We start from the raw sequence: 20,299 nt of genomic DNA on the forward strand, positions 1-20,299 counted from the left end.
CTCTCTCTTTCTCTCTCTCCCTCTCCCTATCAGTAGATATTTAGTTCTCTCTCCCTTAGTAGGCATTCAAGTTCTATCTCTTCCCCTCAGAAGGCATTCAAGTTCTACCCCCCCCCATTCAAGTTCCTTCTCTCCTGCTTAGTAGGCATTCAAGTTCTCTCTCTCTCTCTCTCTCTCTCTCTCTCTCTCTCTCTCTCTCTCTCTCTCTCTCTCTCTCTCTCTCTCTCTTTCAGTAGTTCTCGAAGCACCGTGATAGAATTTGTTTATTTTGCCTCCATGCCGCAAAGACATGTTCGGCAAAATAAAGGATGTTGCATGCCAAATTTAGCACCATTTAGTGGAATAGTTTTGGCGCCTATAAGTAACAACAAACAAACAAAACCAGTCAAATTGCAAAATAGATTTCCAAGGCAACAGGGTAGTCATATCGTCCCATTGTCCAGTCCTGTATCCTGTTCTCTACGCACACGGCATTGTTCGGTCACTTTTGTTTGTTCGCTTATGCATTCAAACAATATCCTGTCGGGGGAGCGAGGAGAGGAGGCACAACGCAATCGAGTGAACACATTTTCAGTCGGTCGGGTTTATTTTTCTAGGTCAACCGGATGATCGAGAACACTGGTTTATTTTAAATATTTTAAACGAGGCCCACCTATTCTCTAGGGCCAGTTTTGTTGTGGAGTCACCGAGAAGGAACCTGTTTATCCACCCAAAAGGTGTTGCCTCGTGCTACAAATTATTCTGTACGTGTGAAATTATTTTTCAAAAAAAAAAATCGGTAAAAGTTGCGGAGAATGCGCTGTTTTACGGTTGTAGTAAAAATGGATTGGAAATTTAAATTTCGCTCAGTTTTTTTTTTTTTTTTTGTTAATGGCGCATCCAAAAACGAAAGTACTCGAAAAAATAACATTCAACAATCGTTATATATATATATTATAAATTACTAACTAGCTCTCCTCTACCTATGTATTGAGCACTTTTGAAGTAAATACTTAAAGTTTACTCATAAATCTATACTTTCGTATATTAATTTTATGTGAGTAAATTAAGTAGTCGTGTATATATGCATATATATATATATATATATATATATATATATATATATATATATATATATATATATATAACGCTTTTTATATATAAAAAAACGAAAGATTTATTTTATAAAAATTAAATTCTATTAACGAAACGAAATTTAATTTTTAAACGAAAGAAGTAAATTTGGTATACCTCTTTGTTTTGTTTTTGTTTTTTTTTAAACACAACTTCAACTCACCGTTCACATTGGAAATGTCGACTTTTATAGGTTTTACGCTTACAATGAATAAACACCTCCAACCTTACCATGTTAAGAACGGCTTTCGGAATAAACACTTCCACCCTTCTCATGTTAAGAACGGCTTTCAGAATGGACAATTCGTCGGACGTAATGTAAAAATGTACTGAATATAAAACGAAACGAAATTTAAATTTCTGTTCCATTTTTACAACAACCGTGAAACAGTAGTCTCCGCAAGTTTTACTAAAAAAAAAAGTCTATAAAATTTATATTCGTTAATACTAGCAAAAGTACCCGTCGTTGACTGGGTTCAAAAACAGCCTACAGAAAATGGACTCTGATTTATGAAAGTATGATAGGTTATGAAAAGAAGGAAGGGTTGTAAAGAGATAGCTTCGAATTTGCAAAATATGATGAAAGTAAAAATAAAATAGATAAACCCCATAATTTATTATACCATACCTGTTCACACTGAAATACTTATCACAATATTCTGTGGATCTATATTAAAAAAACTTTGTTAAACTTTGTGACATATTTCCATTCTATGGAGGTCAGGCGCGAACGAACATCCCATAATTTTATTATACCATATTTCTTCAAACTGAAACATAATTATCAAAGTATACTTACGCAGATAGATATGAAAAGTCTTTTATTAAAGTTTGTGCCTATTTCCATTCTATGGAGGCCAGGCGCGAACGCAGACCCCCCCCCCAATTTTATTATACCATCCCTATTTAAGTTAAAACATACTTACCAAAGTATTATGTACATCTATATCAAAAACACTTGTAAACGTTTTATTTTTTAATTTTTTTATTTCCATACTTTGTGGACCAGGCGCGAACGCAGACCCCACAATTTTAATGAATCATCATTATGCCAGATCAAATATACCCATTCCCGTGTCTCGATACATCTTCTATCATTATATGTGATCAGTTTTCTATAATAGTCAACCATATAGGAGGAGCTTATTCGTGACCAGACACACACACAGACGTTCAGCTTTATATATAGTATCAAAGTATTAGTCCGAGAAATTTCGGTTCAAATCGACATTGTCGCTGTTTGCCCTGCCAAGAACACCCTATACATCACCTGTTTTTTTTATATAATGAGAAAAAATGCTTCAGAATAAGAGACTATTACGTCAAAAAGCAAACATTTTTCATTATTTTAAAATTATTAAAATGTAAAGATGCAAATTTATATATATAAATATATCTATAAAAGTGAACGTGTTTGTGTGTGTGTACATTCTCCAACGCAATAACTCTGTCAATTTTCAGTCTACAGACTCGAAATTTGATATACAGGGTACAGAGATTTGGGAAAATCTGTGTAATCCGTTTTCGGTCATAAATTTGGCTGTTAAGGGGTCAAAGTTCAACGATTTTACCTTTGAGAACCCTACCAAACTCCTCCGACAATTTTGGGTCTAAACACTTGAAATTTTAGATATAGGTTCCTGTTAGTTGTACGATTAGCCAAACCTCAAGAGAAAAGGGATTTACCCTCAGCACTAACGTCTACACTAGCCAATCTCAACATTTCCTTTATAATTGACCTTCTCGCTTTCAGATATTTCTCTATTCACCCCCTGTATGTATTCTTATTTATTTGCCCCCTCACCACCACCACCACCACCACCACGAGGTCAGTTTTTAATGTGGACAAACTCCAGTTCTCAAAGAGAGGCGCTCTGGATAGAAACAAAAAAAAAAAAAAAAAAAGAAGAATTGTCTCAGTTATGAAGAATTTCTCCTCCACTGACCGAGGACAGAAACGGTAACGTGCAGCATCAAAACAGATACTACACTTTGTTACCCAATATGTAGACATCATAAAATGACAGAGAAACAGAAGTCAAAAAGAAGCTTTTTTTATTATTATTATTATTATTATTATTATTATTGTTATTATTGTTATTATTGTTATTATTATTGTTATTATTATTATTATTATTATTATTATTGTTATTGTTATTATTATTATTATTATTATTATTATTATTATTGTTTAGGATTTTAGGTTTTTTAGTATTATATTAATTTATTTTATTGCGAACTATTATCCTCTCTTTTTTTTTTTTTTTTTTTTTTTTTTTTTAGTTGTTGATTCATGCATGATGTTTCGGCCAACTATTCCGCTGGCCTTCGTCAGGTGGTAAGCGCGACGGATAAGAATCTCCTGGCTTATTTTTTTATTTTTTTTTTATTTTTTATTTTTTTTTTACACAGTGATCACCACTTATCAAGGCCCGGAAGCCACTCAGGGATAAGGGTTATTGCAAGTACATCACGTTAGTGTGGAGATTTGATGAAGTGTTTACTTAAGGGGGCGGTTCATTAGGAATTTGTTAACGTTGGACTTGAAGATATCCAAGTTGTAGTCTGGTGGGAAGCAGGCAGACGGAACAGAGTTCCACAGGCATGCAGTTCTATAAAAGAAGCTTTGTTCGTGGAATCCACGTTTTGATTTAGGCACGGATAAAGAGTGGGGGAAATTTTTCACAGTGGATTCAGCTAGACGGGTGCTTTTCGTGAAAGATTGGCGAGGGGGGACCAGAGATTGGAGTTCAGACGAGCACCTGCCATGGAGATAACGATAAAACAAGGATAGGCTCGCAATATCTCTTCTGTGGGAGAGAGGTTGCAGGGTAGAGAAAAGGGCATCCCCCACTAAGCCACGAAGTCTATTTTGAACTCTGTCAAGACAGGATAGGCTGTTTTGAGCAGCTCCTGCCCAGATATGGCAGCAGTATTCCATCCTTGCGGACTATTATTATCATCTTTATTGGTTGTTGTTTTTCACGATGTTTCGGCCAACTATTCCTCTGGCCTTCGTTAGGTGGTTACCGTGACAGGATAAGAACTCTGAATCTCGCAACTGCATCCTCAGCAATTACTGCCTTCCATAGTTGTCGTCGTCTCACCACTTTTTTTGGGCCAAGTAAGCCTCTGGCCGGCTTTGGGTAGGATTGAAACCACTGCCTGCAGACAATGCTCACATGGAACAGTAGAGATTGAACATCTCCATCCAGTGTGTCACTTGAAAAAGGCCAGAGGAAAAGTTGGCCGAAACGTTGTGAAACGACAACAACTTTAAAAAAAAAAAGAAAGGAAATTAGTCCACAATAAAATGAATTAATAAAATAAAGCATGTATGGTCCCCCGTGAGTGCACAGTGCACGAGGCATAAAAAAAAAAAATGACTAAGTTCAGCATTTGCCCTCTACCTAATTTAGCCCCAAACGTCTCCACGGGACCCCAAATCCTGGTGAAAATGAACAAACGGTGCAGTTTGACGAAGGCCAGAAGAATAGTTGGCCCGAAACGCCGTGAAACAACAACTAAAACAAAAAAAAAAGAGGCTAATAGTCTGCCAATAAATAAAATTAATAATAGTCTGCCATAAAATAAATTAATAACTAAAACTCATCTCAATAACGAATTCCAATTAAAAATAATAAGTATAATACATTCGTATCACAAAAAATTTTTAAAAAATAAAACTTTTTCTAAATAGAAACTTATGAAGTTAATTTGTATTACAACAAATGAAACATGTATGGTCCCCCGTGAATGCACAGTGAACGAGGCATAAAAAATGACTAAGTTCAGCATCCCCCCCCCATTTAGCCCCAAAAGTCTCCGGAGGATGTCAAATCCTGGTGAAAATGAACAAACGGTGCAGTTTTAGGCCTTAACATATCTAAATTTGAGTTCCACACCATGCAAAAAAAGAAAAAAAAAAAGAAAGTCCATCATTTGGCCCCTCCCTCCCCATTTAGCCCCAAAAGTCCCCAAGGGACGTCAAATCCTGGTGTAACTGAACAAACGGTGCAGTTTTAGGCCTTATCGTGTAAATCTGAGTTCTGCACCATGCAAAAAAAGAAATGACTAAGTCCATCATTTGCTCCCCCACCCCACATTCAGCCTCAAAAGTCTCCAAGGTCTTAACATATTTAAATTTGAGTTCAGCACCATGCAAAACTGCTAAATAGACATACACAGAAAATTTTGGACAAATATGGTAAAATAGTCCCAAAAATGGAGTGTTTTTATTAGCCCTAAAAGAGCCCCTGAGGCACACCCAAGAGTTATTACAACGTATAGACAAACAAAATTACATAGAAATCAGTTACAACTTTTCAGAAAGTTTTATAAAAATCCAAGGCATCAATTTTTTTTTTTTATAAGTACAAAAGTGTCAATTTTAGCCATTTTAATCCGAAAGGCACCCTTAGGCAGGCAACCAGAATTTTCCCGGAAAATCTGTTCAGTTACTTTTTTTTACTCATATCATGTTTAATGTTTGTGCAAAATTTCAAAAAATTTATAAAAATCCAAAACATCAATTTTTGTTTAATAAGCACAAATCACATTTTAATCCAAAAAGTGCAAACAGACGAACGGAAAGGTCAAGCAGTAATACGTTTGACCCTTGTGCATCTTGGCAGCGCAAACATCTGCATTCGCCGTGAATGCATCTATATGATTGGTGAGTTCATGGCAGTCGATCACTGGTCGCACCTTTGCCTTATTCCGCTGCATCTTGGTGGGATCCAAGTCTGTCTTCCGGGTTTGGCACAAGCCAACCTTTGTCCATCCATGCCCGGAGTTCTTGATCATACGTACAGCCGCTCGATATTCTGGCACTCTATTACGTAGTCCTTCGGGTGAACGGTTATTGTTATATTTTCTCTAATATAAAGGGTTGTGTGTTTGATTATCATAAAGGGAATCGTGTGTGAGTCACATGTATTTTCAGAACCTACCTCTGCTTCTTCGATGTTGGACCATCTGGAAATTTCTCATCCTGGAGGGAGACTTGATACCTGTTTTTGGATGAAGATTCAATCACTCCAAGACAAGGAATTAGTTCTATAGTTTTTATTTCACTTTATCCAGATGTCCTGCAGAAGGTGGAAGTGAAATTGGCCTGTGTGGGTTCTTCTTCTACACACGTCAGCGTTCGTCCCCCCCCCCCGTGGAGAGGAGAGGAGACAACGGGAAGCCGTCCGTTGTCTTCTGTGTCCAAATCAAATCTCAACGATTCAGCTAACCTGATCACATGACTCACACGCAATCAAATCAGCTGATCTTTTACTTCCGGCCAACGTGTCTACACTATAACTCACCTCTTCCCTTCTCTCTCTCTCTCTTTATCCATCTTCCCCCCCTCTCTCTCTCTCTCTTTCTCTCTCTCTTTCTCTCTCTCTCTCTCTTTATCCATCTTCCCCTCTCTCTCTCTCTCTCTCTCTCTCTCTCTCTCTCTCTCTCTCTTTATCCATCTTCCCCCTCTCTCTCTCTCTCTCTCTCTCTCTCTCTTTATCCATCTTCCCCCCTCTCTCTCTCTCTCTCTCTTTATCCATCTTCCCCCTCTCTCTCTCTCTCTCTCTTTATCCATCTCCCCCCCTCTCTCTCTCTCTCTCTCTCTCTCTCTCTCTCTCTCTATCCATCTTCCCCCCTCTCTCTCTCTCTCTCTCTCTCTCTCTCTCTCTTTATCCATCTTCCCCCCTCTCTCTCTCTCTCTCTCTCTCTCTCTCTCCCTCTCTCTCTCTCCTTAACATTATCTGCCCATTTCCATGCCGTTATCCATGCTTGCTTCTGATGGTCAAACGTAACAGTAAAATCCGGTTGACTGATGGAGATAGCCACACACATGAAAACTTTCCCAACGCTGATCCGAACTGCATCCGTAGGTCCAACAGTGATGCCCCTCAATGTTTTTATCGCATTGACCCCTAACAACAGATTAAATCCGAGTGGTTTACCATGCACCACCAGAGCATCGATCCTAACATATTCACTATCGCTTGTTGAAATACTGACTACTTCTCTTCCGCAGCATGCGCAGTATGAACCTCCAATAATCAGGCTGTCCACTTTCGCTGTCTCCCATCGATTTGCATCTATTATTGTATGTGAGTATCCTGTGTCAAGTAATGCCAAACACCGCATTCCAGCACCATAGATGACAATCTCCAGGAGCGCCGCATTTACATCTTGGTGGGGGGAGTAGGTTGGCGCTTATGCCTCGATACTTTGTCAGTTTCCCCGAACTGTCCTTTGCCCAGTGTCTAACCTTTTCACATCAATAGCAATGAGTTTCACGTCTTCGGTAATTTCTCGCTACGTGACCCTTGTGGCAGCATTTGAAGCAATTTACTCCTGCACCAGGGCTATGCCTGGCAGGAACAGCAGATTAACCATCAATCCTAACATATTCGCAATTTACTCCTGTGCCAGGGCTATTCCTGAAATTTATGAAAAATATGAAATATACGAAAAAATATGAAATATACGAAAAAATATGAAATATACGAAAAATATGAAATATACGAAAAAATATGAAATATACGAAAAAAAATATGAAATATACGAAAAAATATGAAGTATATGAAAAAATGTGAAGTATATGAAAAAATGTGAAGTATATGAAAAAATGTGAAGTATATGAAAAAATATGAAGTATATGAAAAAATGTGAAGTATATGAAAAAATATGAAGTATATGAAAAAATGTGAAGTATATGAAAAAATGTGAAGTATATGAAAAAATGTGAAGTATATGAAAAAATGTGAAGTATATGAAAAAATGTGAAGTATATGAAAAAATGTGAAGTATATGAAAAAATATGAAGTATATGAAAAAATGTGAAGTATATGAAAAAATGTGAAGTATATGAAAAAATATGAAGTATATGAAAAAATGTGAAGTATATGAAAAAATGTGAAGTATATGAAAAAATGTGAAGTATATGAAAAATGTGAAGTATATGAAAAAATATGAAGTATATGAAAAAATGTGAAGTATATGAAAAAGTATAATAGAAAAGAAAAAAATGTCATCTAATTATTATTTTTGAGATGAGTGTTTATAATTATTTGGACTATAATTCTCATGTTGGTTGTTTCTCTCACAACATTTCGGCCAATGTAACCTCCGACCGTCTTCAGGTGCATTCACACTGGGTGTTATTGGTGAATGGTGAAAAATGTTTTGTTTCCTCAACGGACACAGCCGTTAGAAATCCAAAAAATAGAACAACTGAAAACCAGAAGTTCAAAAAGGATTGTTTTTTTTTTATTGTTTAGGACTTTAGGTTTTGTATAAAAAAAAATAGTATTATTCGTTCATATGACAAAACAAAAAAAGAAAAGAAAACCAATCCTTTTTCTGAATAGAAAATTATGAAGTCAATTTGTATGACAAAAAATACAATGAACACAAACACCAGAAGCATTTTTCTGAAAGGACTATTGTCATCGGTTTTGAGGCGATTTCTGACCTTTTTTTTTTTTTTGCTACTAAGCTTTAAGATACTCTAAACCAACCTTTCACAACCTTTCCTCCGTTATTGACCTCCTCCTCGGTTTTATGTATTTCTACAATGTCTTGATTAAACTGTACAAGTACCGTTTTTTCATATGTAGAAATTCTACATTTACTCCATACTTCCATATAAAAAAAAAACGGTACTTGTACAGTTTAATCAAGACATTAAAAAAAATTAAAATATTGAAAAAAAATTATATTGTACGTAAATTTCATTAGGTAAATTTTCAGACTAGGTCCACCTCCACAATTTTCTTTTAAATGACGACTTTTATACGTTTTCGACTATGCTGAATACGAAAATCGCATTGGAATTTTGCAGAAATAAGTAGTCATCGAGATATAAGAAGTTGTATTACGCATTGTATTCTTTGGCGGCCATCTTTTTTAATCTACTTCTCTATGACTTACACTTCACCTCAATTTTTTTTTTCTGTTCTCGGACAGTGAAGGAGAAATCCTGCTAGACTGAGGACGTTTTTATTTTATTTATTTATTTATTTATTTATTTATTTTTTTACACAGTGATCACCACTTATCAAGGCCCGGAAGCCACTCAGGGATAAGGGTTATTGCAAGTACATTACGTTAGTGTGGAGATTTGATGGAGTGTTTACTTAAGGGGGCGGTTCATTAGGAATTTGTTAACATTGGACTTGAAGACATCCAAGTTGTAGTCCGGAGGGAAGCAGGCAGACGGAAAAGAGTTCCACAGGCGTGCAGTTCTAAGAAAGAAGCTTTGTTCAAGAGAAAAGTTTAACACATTTTGTCCTGATTTTTTTTTGTTTATCCTCGGCTGATTATCTATACCGATGTTATTAGGTGGACACCATGACAGTCGACTGATTACCTGATTACCGAGATGTGAATTCTAACAACTGTTCACACTTGATAAACTTTGTTCGTACATTTTTCTTTACTTTTTTTTTTTTTTTTTTTTTACAAAAGAATCACCACTTATGAAGGCTCAAAGGCCACTCGAGGATAAGAGTTAAAGAGCATACAGTGGTCAAAATGACAATATCATAGTAGTCGTTAGTAGTGGAAATTTGGTAAATTGGATTACTTAAGGGGAATGATCAAGAACTTGTTTACGTTGGACTTGAAGACGACCATATTGTAGTCAGCTGGAAAGCAGGCAAACGGAACAGAGTTCCACAGGTGTGCAGTTCTAAGAAAAAAAGCTTTGTTCATAGAATTTACATTTAGGTTTCGGCACAGATAAAGAGTGGGAGAAATTATTGATAGTGGTTTCAGCTAGACGAGTGTTTCTCGTGAAAGTTTGGCGAGGGGGAGGGCCATAGATGGGAGCTCAGACGAGCACTTACCATAAAAATAACAATAAAGCAGAGACAGGCTCGCAGTGTCTATTCTGTGAGAAAAGAGGTTTCAGAGAAGAGAAAAGGGCATCATCTACTAGATTACGAAGTCTATTTTGAACTCTGTTAAGGCAGGATAAAACTTTTCTAGCAGCTCCTGCTCAGATGTAGCAACAGTACTCCATATATATATGTATATATGCATTTATAGTCAGGTCATGTCATGTGCTACTGGTACACCATGTAATCCAGTACTACCTGCCTCATGGTCGGGTCACCGGCAACTAAACTGGTTCCCCCACCAGACTTGTTGGGTGAGGAGGGCGGCTAGTCTCCCTGAAGGATTAAAAACAAAACCTTTCAAAGGGCGAATGAACCCTTTTTCGGGGTCAATGGCCAACTAGCAGCATGTGTGTTTGTGTGTACGTATGTGCTGGGGTGAAGGCAACCTTGCTAGGAGAAGCAGATCTCGGATTTAAAAAACCATAAAGCGGGAGACCAGTACCCACATTAAGCTGGTCTGCAGTTTAATTTGTTGCTAGCTATCTTGCTCTTGCTTGTTGCTAGATCCCAACATTTTGAACCGAGAGAGAGAGACTTAGCTGTGTACAAAGCTAAGATTCTGTAACATCATCTGTGTATAGATACTCCCTCAGGCATTTGTCAATTAAAATGGTCCTGTGGCGATGGAAGTCATTTTTGGGTTCATGAACTTTAAGTGTCTGAGGGAGGGGCACTCGTCTGAAAAGACGTTGCAATCATTATGTTATATGCATAGGTAGAGAATTGCATCAGCAGTGAGATATCGATCTTATTTATTGAAAGCATAATTATTGCAGCGCATATCCAAGATTAAATATAGCTCTTTTGAGATTTATATCCATTTTTTTTTTAGCAGCCACCATGCGGGTGTATAACAAAAAAGAACGAGTGACGATCATACAGTATCTTGTTCATTGTGAATTGAACGCAGAGGAACAGCCTATCCTGCCTTGACAGAGTACAAAATAAACTTTGTGGCTTAGTGGGGGATGCCCTTTTCTCTACCCTGCAGCCTCTCTCCCACAGAAGAGACGTTGCGAGCCTATCCTTGTTTTATCGTTATTTCCATGGCAGGTGCTCGTCTGAACTCCAATCTCTGGTCCCCCCTCGCCAATCTTTCACGAAAAACACCCGTCTAGCTGAATCCACTGTGAAAAATTCCCCCCACTCTATATCTGTGCCTAAATCAAAACGTGGATTCCATGAACAAAGCTTCTTTCTTAGAACTGCACGCCTGTGGAACTCTGTTCCGTCTGCCTGCTTCCCACCGGACTACAACTTGGATGTGTTCAAGTCCAACGTTAACAAATTCCTAATGAACCGCCCCCTTAAGTAAACACTTCATCAAATCTCCACACTAACGTAATGTACTTGCAATAACCCTTATCCCTGAGTGGCTTCCGGGCCTTGATAAGTGGTGATCACTGTGTAAAAAAAAAAAAAAATAAATAAATAAAATTGTCGTTCTGTTAAGTGTGCTCATATCCAGATTGATGATAGGAGACTCTGTTGGTATGTCCACATGGAAAAAATGGATGAGACTTATTTGGATTAATACATAACTATATTAGTACTTTTTTTTTACTGTCTTTATTTTTTTACTGTCTCTTTTTCTCTCTCTCTCTCTCTCTCTCTCTCTCTCTCTCTCTCTTTTTCTCTGTCTCTTTTTTTCTGTCTCTAATACTTATAGCTAGAAAAGTGCTGTTTGTGAAAGTTTGGCAAAGGGGGGGGGGGGCATAGATTGGAGCTCAGACGAGCACTTGCCATGAAAACAGCAATAGAGCAGAGACAAGCTTACAACATCTCTTCTGTGGGAAAGGGGTTGCAGGGAACAGAAACGGGCATTGAACTCTGTTAGTGCAGGATAGGACTCTGAGCAGCTTCCGCCTAGATGTAGCAACAGCACTCCATTTAAGGACGTATTTGGCTCTTGTATAGGTAGATTAAATTATTATTAAATACTTCAATGTGTGCATGTTCAGTGAGAGGAATGAGCTGGAGAAGGGGAAGGTAAGGAGACGAATAGAGATGTAGAAGTTTGAACGGAAATATGTTACATTTCTGGACTTATTTTACTTAACGATTTTCGACCAAGTTGTTAAAAAAACAAGGCCGATAGCCATTAGTCGCGTGCTCTTGTGTAATGAATGAATGCGTGAATGTAGGATTGACATGAAATAATTAAAGATAAACTAAAATGACCGAAAAATGGGCTGAAATGACTTAAATAAATAAAAAGTAAATGACTTAGAATGACTTTAATGAACTTAAGGACGAATTGAATGACCTTAAGAATGACTTGAATGATTAAAAAATAACTGGAATCCTGCAAAAACAACTTGAATGATCTGGAGAATGACTTGAATGGCTTTGAGACTGACTGGTTGTAAAGTGGGTGATCATTTTACATTAAATTAATACAGAAAAGTGATCCCCCACTTGATATCACAAAGTTACAAACATAAGTACAGCATGTAGTAAAAACAGATACTACACTTTGAGATATTAAATCCTTTATTCATGTTAAAAATACAGTGAAAATCAACAATGAACAAAAAACTCAGGCACATGGCCAACTCAAAAGGGGGGATTGTGGGGGTCGTTGGTCATCCTTGTCACTCCAGAACTAAACAAAATCAAAAGTTTCTCCCAGCTAGTATCTTCTTTCACCATAATACCGCATTCACCCTTTCATACTGGGGGACATCCTGCTTAACTCCCAATTTTTAAAACATTTTTTATTGACGTGTAAAAAACAAAAAAGATAACAATAAAATGGTACAATAATTAATTTGTGTCGAGGGCGGGGGGGGGCGAGGGAAGGAAAAACAAAAGGTATTAGTAGGACCCTCCCAACCCCGTCTAGTTGATAGACTGCCCGTTCCACTAGGTTTGTAAAAGGAACCTCGCTTCTGTGGGTCAGTCTCTAAGTGGGGATGCCCTCTAGATGGGGGTGAATGGAGAAAAGAAAATTTTGTGGGTAAGGGATGGGGGTTAGTTTGTATTTCTTTCTCTCCAAGATGGGTGAAATTTAGAGGAAGGGGTGAAAACAAAAATTGCAAGTAGAAGGGGGTGGGGATCTTGGAGGCTTCCTAATCGGGATGGAACACACACTCAGCTAGCTGAGAGGCTACTTGTTTAATTTTACTTTACGGAACTGCGCGTTCCACACCTAGGCGGGGAACACGTATTCAAATTTGGCTCCTCTTCGTACACACAGACTTGCTACATGTATCCATCTTCTGTCAAATGCCGCGCGATGCAGCCTTCTTCCATCACATCTGATCTTCACCCGTAGTTGGTGTTTAAAGAAAATGATCAGATCCTGATCAGAAAAAGACAACACCCCCTCCCGGCAACCTTGCAGACGCGACGTCCAAATCACCATTCTTACCACGGCCAGGATCGTAATGTAGACCATTTGTCTTTCCCGGTCCCACGGTAGACTCACATTGTCCACAACATTAGATATGGTAATTGGGCGAGGATGTTCAGGATCGATGCGAGCCGTCACTTTGCTGACATACGACCAGTACTGGCAGAGTTCACGGCAATAGAAGAAAGCGTGATCAGTTGTTTCTACGGCTGTTGTCCCACAACAGAGACAATCAGGCGACTCCAAAAACCAGGAACTGCATTGTATGTTGTTGAGTTGAAGTGCATTTTGGGTCAATCACCAGGTCAGAGAGAACCCAGCTCCACGCGGAGCGGATCTCATTCTGCTGCCAACCCAAATGCGCGCATAGCAGGTCATCGGTGGCCCCCTTCACTAGATCCCTGTGGAGTAGCAGTCACAAGGTTGCTGGACCTTGGTAGCCGCTTTAGCGCAGCTCGGCACTCTTTCATGTAGGCAGATTCTCCCTGTGGCCTGCGACGGCACTCGATAGAAGGATCGAGAACGATGTTAGGGAAGGCAGCAGTAACCACGGGGTGCCACGGTTGGTCATCTTGCATATAGTGGCTCAGGAACGCCAGCCTCTCAGAGTCTCAATGACACTTCAAGTCCGGCATTCCCAAGCTTCCCTCACACGGACGTTGAATACAGACCTGTCTGCTCACCCAGTGTCTTCCTCTGTCCCAAAGAAGCGAGGACAAGAGTTCAATAAGAGCTGTTAGGTGTTGTGCAGGCAGGTGAAGTACGGCCAGTCGGTAAAGGATGAGAGGAAAGACGTAAGTGGCGCACGCCTCAGCTCTACCCTTTAAGGAAAGTTTCCTAGGAAGCCACGAATTGACTGCAGCCTCCGCCTTTGACCTGAACCGGGCCATCCATCCAGCTGAAGGGCGCCGGGAAGTTGGTGTTGCGACTCCAGGCGCCCAACTGCAGTTCCTACCGACTTGTTGCGGTTTATCTTGATTCCTGTAATTCTTTTGTACCGAGCGAGTGCCTCCGACATGATCTCGATGTCTCTGAAGCTCAACACAAAGACCGTGACATCATCGGCGAATGTGGATACCTTGGCGGTATTGCAATTCCGTGCTGGGCCGAATTTGCTTCCCCACGTCTCAGCTTGCAGAGCAGGGGATCCAAAGCCAGGACATAGAGCAGGGGCGACAGCGGACAACCCTGACAAACCAACTGAGAGATAACAAAGGGTTTTGAGCGCTTTTTGTTGACTTGCATGACAGCTGTGGGCTGTCGATACATCATGGAGATCCACTTGCAGAAGTCCGGTTTAAAACCAGCGGCCTCTAAGACAGATGCCAAGAAATGATGGTCGACCATATCAAAAGCTTTGGACTGATCTAAGTTGATCAGCGCAGCTTCTGTGTCATCATCTATCCCTCCCTTTAGGATCGTGCGTATCAGGTGCAAGTTATTCTGAATCGATCTCCCCTTTACAGCATAGTTCCAGTTCAACCAACTCGTCGATAACAACCTGCAGCGATTCAACAAGACCTTGACTAAAATCTTCAACTCTGTGTTTAGCAGAGTTATGGGCCTGTAATCGTCTAACTCTTCCCTTCCATGCCCGTCACCTTTCCTCAGCAATGAGCAAACCAATGGTTGAACACATCCGTCAGAAGAGGCAGAAACATGGGCGACAGCCTCAAATACAGTTCATATGGCAGACCATCGAGTCCCGGCGATCTGTCGCACCTGACCTGCTTCAGCGCAGTAAAAACCTCCCACTCCGTCACCCGGCCCTCGCAACTAGCCGCTCTAGCCGGGGAGAGTTGGCCAAATAGTCGCTAAACTCAAGGTCTGGAAGATCAGGCTGTTGCGTAAAATGCTCCTCGAAATGTTCTTGAAACTCCTTGTAGATCTCCAGAATCAATTCCAGGGTGCGTCCATCTGGATGTCTTACCTTTGCAATGTACTTGCCGGAGCCATGCCTAGAAATTTCACAATGCACGTCAGTGTTGGAGTTGACTGCTTCATTGCCTACCTTTCTAAGCCTAGCTCTGACTACTTAACCTTCATAATGCTTGCTATTCTCACGCAGAAGGTCCTGCTTAGCTAGTTCCTGACTAACCCTATCACCCTTCCCTGTAGTCTGGGCTAGTTTCTGTTCTAGCTTCTTCTTCGTTTTGGCCTTATCTAGTGCGAGGCGCTGGGCATACTTGATGGAGAAGGTTCTAATTTTAGCTTTTAGACCTACCCACCACTTACTCCCAGTAACCGCCCCCACTAGTGTTTTTTTAATTAATTCTATTAGCTTCTCTTAAAAGTCTTGTATCTCCAGAAGTCTTGTATTTTCCAGTGAGCCACTAACTTAGGCCTATTTCCTAGCTTCAGCCGGGCCATAACTAGTTTATGGTCCGTCTGGCCTAGCCGAGTGAACGTGGGACAAAATAAAAAGTCTACTTCGCCTCTCCTAACTGACATCCTATCTAAGTAAGTGTTTGGATAGGAGGAAATGCTATTGGTCCATGTCCACATCTCCCGCCTCGGATGCTCGACCCGAAACTTGTCGACCAGACCGCATCTAGCCATCAGATCAGCCAGGCTGGACTCGCACCTCTCCGATCCTCTAGCATCGCCTCCTACCTTATCTATCTCGGGGTCTAAGATGGCGTTCCAATCCCCCATTAGCACTACCCGCTTCTGACAATCTGCCCTCGACACAAATGAACTATTGTACCATTATTGTTATCTAGTTTGTTTTTACACGTAAATAAAAAAAAAATTTTTTAAACAATTGGGTGCTAAGTAGGACGTCCCCAAGTACGAAAGGGTGAATGCGGGGGGGGGGGGGGGTTGTATTACTGTACGCATAGATTCGAAAAAGTTGTCAAAAAACAAATATATAACAAATAAATGTTATCAAAGGCAAGATAAGTTACTTTTCTACCAAACTGGATATAATTTTCGTGTTTTTATTCAATTTAACATGTTTATTCAGCTCGAAAAACATACAGTGTTTACCGATGTATTGGAAAATTCAAAATGGCGCTCGACTCTCTCTTTAACACGGTAAGTTTGAGAAAAGGTGTTATAAATAATACATTAGACAAAATACTATTAAAAAACCACCAAATATATGTCAAGTTATATCACGGTAACATATATTGAGCGAATTTCTAACAGTATTTTGTCTAGTTTATTATTTATAACACCTTTTCTCAAACTTACCGTGTTAAAGAGAGAGTCGGGCGCCATTTTGAATTTTCCAATACATCGGTAAACACTGCATGTTTTTCGAGCTGAATAGACATGTTTAATTGAATAAAAACACAAAAAATATATCCAGTTTGGTAGAAAAGTAACTTATCTTGCCTTTGATAACATTTATTTGTTATATATTTGTTTTTTGACAACTTTTTCGAATCTATGTGTACAGTAATACAAACCCGAATTTTATTCTTTTTTTATGAATGGTTTCCTCTAGCAGTTTTCTTTGTTGGAATTATTTGTACGAAAGGGTGAATGCGGTATTATGGTGGAAGAAGATACTAGCTAAGAGAAACATTTGTTTAGTTTTGGAGTGACACGGATGACCAACGACCCCCCCCCACACACACACACTTTTGAGTTGGCCTTGTGCCTAAGTTTTTTTGTTCAGTTTGAACTTCTTTATGGAAGCTTAGATTCCATGAGCAGAGCTTCTTTCTTAGAAGTGCACGCCTGTGGAACTCTGTTCCGTTTGCCTGTTTCCCACCTGACTACAACTTGAATGTCTTCAAGTCCAACATAAACAAATTCCTGACAAACCGCCCCCTTAAGTAAGACACTTTATCAAATCTCCAATACTAACGATTACTACAATACTATCCCATTGATTACTGTACACGCAATAACCCTTATCCCCGAGCGGCTTCCGGGCCTTGATAAGTAGTGACCTCGATGTAAAAAAAACAAAAAAACAAACTTACATTGTAATTTTAGCCTGAATAAAGGATTTAATATCTCAAAGTGTAGTATCTGTTCTGATACTACACTTCACTTTATTTGTTCTCAGTGGAGAAGAAATCCTTCACGACTGAGACAATTTTTTTAAATTTTTATTCCTTTTCTTCACATTAAAAAACGACCTTGTTGTCTAACCCTGCCCTCGTGGGGAGGCAAAGTAAATAGGAACACTGTCAGTCAACATCTGTGACGACTACAAATACTTTGGACAATCCGGATCCTAAACACTAATTACCCCCCCCCCCCACACACACACACACACCCACCCACCAAAAAAACTTTTTATTTCAGAGAGTTCTTTCAGTAAGACTGGGGCATTGGAGTTGGAGGTATCGAATTCAAACCTTTGTCTGCCACCCACCTGCTTTTCTGGGGCCCAAAAGGCAACAGCTGACGTGAACAGGTGACGGTATGAAACGTTTATTACTGTACCATTTCAAAGAGATTAGGTTTTTAAACAATAAAGATGACGCATAAAATTAATTATTTGTAAACAACATATGCTAATGTTAAGCGCCGGTTGAGTTTGAATTAAATAAGATACGTATTATATACGCTTGAAGCGAAAACAAATTTATTTTGTTTGAAATTTATATTGAAATTCAGAAATATATTTCGAAGAAAACCTTCATCTTCAGTATTTCTTTTTTTTTTTTTTTTTTGTCATGCGATAATAGTATTTACAGAAAAGATTGAGACTAGCAACATCACGTCTCGCAGAGAAGAAAGTGTGGTGGCAATCAAATTGTTTCTGCACTCTACCAAGAACCTTCATATGGAAGAGATCTCACCAGTGCAAATATGACAACAGTTAAGATTTTGTTCCTTAGAAGCGCTGGTTGAGTTTGAATTAAATAAGATACGTATTATATACGTTTGAAGCGAAAACAACGCATTATTACAAAATAAACAGACATTTATTTTGTTTGAAATTCACGTTAAAGTTCATAAATATATTTCGAAGGAAACCTTCATCTTCAGGATGTCTTTTTTTGTCATGTTGATGTTGTTGGAGCAGAAGCAAGTAGAAGTCAGTTCGTTGTTTTTACGGTAGTTTTTTTAAATCTCGGAATGGTGCGTTTGGTCACGCGGGATTCATGTTAAGATTTTTGTTCCTTAGAAGCGCTGTGAAAACCAATGATCGCTACCAATGAAGGCCAGAGAAATAGTTGTCCGAGACGTCGTGAAAGAACAACCAAGATGAGAATAAGAGTCCGCAATAAATAAAAGAACATGCGATGATAGTATTTACAGAAAAGATTGAGACTAGCGACATCACGTCTCGCAGAGAAGAAAGTTTGGTGGCAATACAGATTGTTTCTGCACTCTACCAAGAACCTTCATATGGAAGAGATTTCACCAGTGCAAATATGACAACAGTTAAGATTTTGTTCCTTAGAAGTGCTGGTTGAGTTTGAATTAAATAAAATACATATTATATACGTTTGAAGCGAAAACAACGCATTATTACAAAATAAACAGACATTTATTTTGTTTGAAATTTATATTGAAATATATGTTGATTCATTCAATCTACTGGGTTGGCCCAAAAGTTCGTTCATTTTATTGTTACGCACTAAAAGTTTTCACAAGGATTTCTCTTTGTCAACAACCTGTCCTGTTCCCTGGAGTTCTGGCGACAACAAGCATCTCCAGATTTCCAGTACTCTCCACCTCTTTCGATAACCTTTACAAATGAGTTTGCGTTATCGCAACAGCTGTTTACCATTAATTTCTAGCTGGTAACGACCATTGGACTTCACTGGAATTTGAGTCGCAATAAGCCTTCCTAAGGTCCTAGTCCTCTTTGCACTAATACAGTGGAGGTCTGGTTAGTGCTTTCTCTCCTCAGTCTTTCCATCCTCCTTGACCTTTCATGACTATTTGGTGTGGTGCCAGTTGATGCTAACCCTACATTTTTTTATGGGGGGGGGCTCTATTATTATTAATATTATTATTATTTGCTCACAAGGAGCTTTCTTTCACACAGATCATCAAAGACCTCTCCTTAAAAACAGCCTGTGATGTTCCCTGGAAGCTGAGTGACAACAAGTCTCCCCAAATTTCCAGTACTCTCCGCCCCTTTCGATAACATTTGCGAATAAATTTGCATTATCGCAACAGCCGCTTGCCATTAGTTTCTCGTTGGCAGCGGCTATTGGTCTTCACTGGGATTTGAGTGGCAATAAGCCTCCCCAAGGTCCCAGTTCTCTTCGCACTTATCCAGCGGAGGTTTGGTCAGTGTTCTCTCCTCGGTCTATCCTTCCTTAACTCTACTTGGCTATTTGGTTTCACATGGCCTTGTAGGGGTACAGGATACTCTCAGGTGTGAGTAATCTTCTAGCACCATAGAGGGAGCCCACCTTACTTTGCGGTCCTGGATATGACCTTAAACTATATCCGATGGTGAGCCCCCTGCTTGCGGGTTTTGGGGAGTGTGGAGTCACCCTTTAATTGCCATGGCTCCCAGGTCCACTCTGACCCGGAGTGGTAGTACTTGTTATGGTCCCAACTATGGGTTAAATAGAAACCGACGTGAAAACAACAAATATATTCTATTAAAAAAGTTTTTCTTCAAAATCTTTGGATTCGGCATTAAATAACCCGAAAAGGGTTGATATGCCATAAAACAAAAACAACTAACCATGTGAGTAGTCATACACCAACGATCGTTTCTAATGATCTAATCTTTGTTTGGATGGATAACGCGTACAGAAATATGTCGGCAAGTTGAAATGCAAAAATGTTCATTTCAACTTGCAACATATTTCTATTAGTTTGAGTAAGGTCCTGGATACGACCTTAAACTATATCCAGTAGTGAGGCCCCAGCCTGCAGGCTTTGGGGAGTGTGGAGCCACCCTTTAATTGTCATTGCCCCCCGGGTCCACTCTGACCCGGAGTGGTAGTACCTGTTAGGGTCCCAACTATGGGTTAAATAGAAACCGACTTGAAAGCAA

The 20,299-nt window shown here is 39.3% G+C and overlaps 1 protein-coding gene across 3 annotated transcripts in view; it reads left to right on the plus strand.

Annotated features, from left to right (window-relative positions):
• The window catches only part of LOC145270612 (carboxypeptidase D-like), a 293,674-nt gene that overhangs the window by 82,478 nt on the left and 190,897 nt on the right, over positions 1–20,299 (plus strand). Inside the window, exon 1 of one of the 3 annotated variants that reach the window (XM_080126243.1) lies at positions 668–743. The exons of the other annotated variants lie outside the window; for them this stretch is intronic. The gene's annotated coding sequence lies outside the window, so the exon portion shown is untranslated. Of the gene's footprint in view, positions 1–667; positions 744–20,299 lie in introns of those variants that run through there. 3 annotated transcript variants of the gene reach the window in all.

This window comes from Euprymna scolopes, chromosome 46 (genome assembly GCF_053919585.1).
Source record: "Euprymna scolopes isolate OS-2025 chromosome 46, ASM5391958v1, whole genome shotgun sequence".
Taxonomy (NCBI): domain Eukaryota; kingdom Metazoa; phylum Mollusca; class Cephalopoda; order Sepiida; family Sepiolidae; genus Euprymna; species Euprymna scolopes.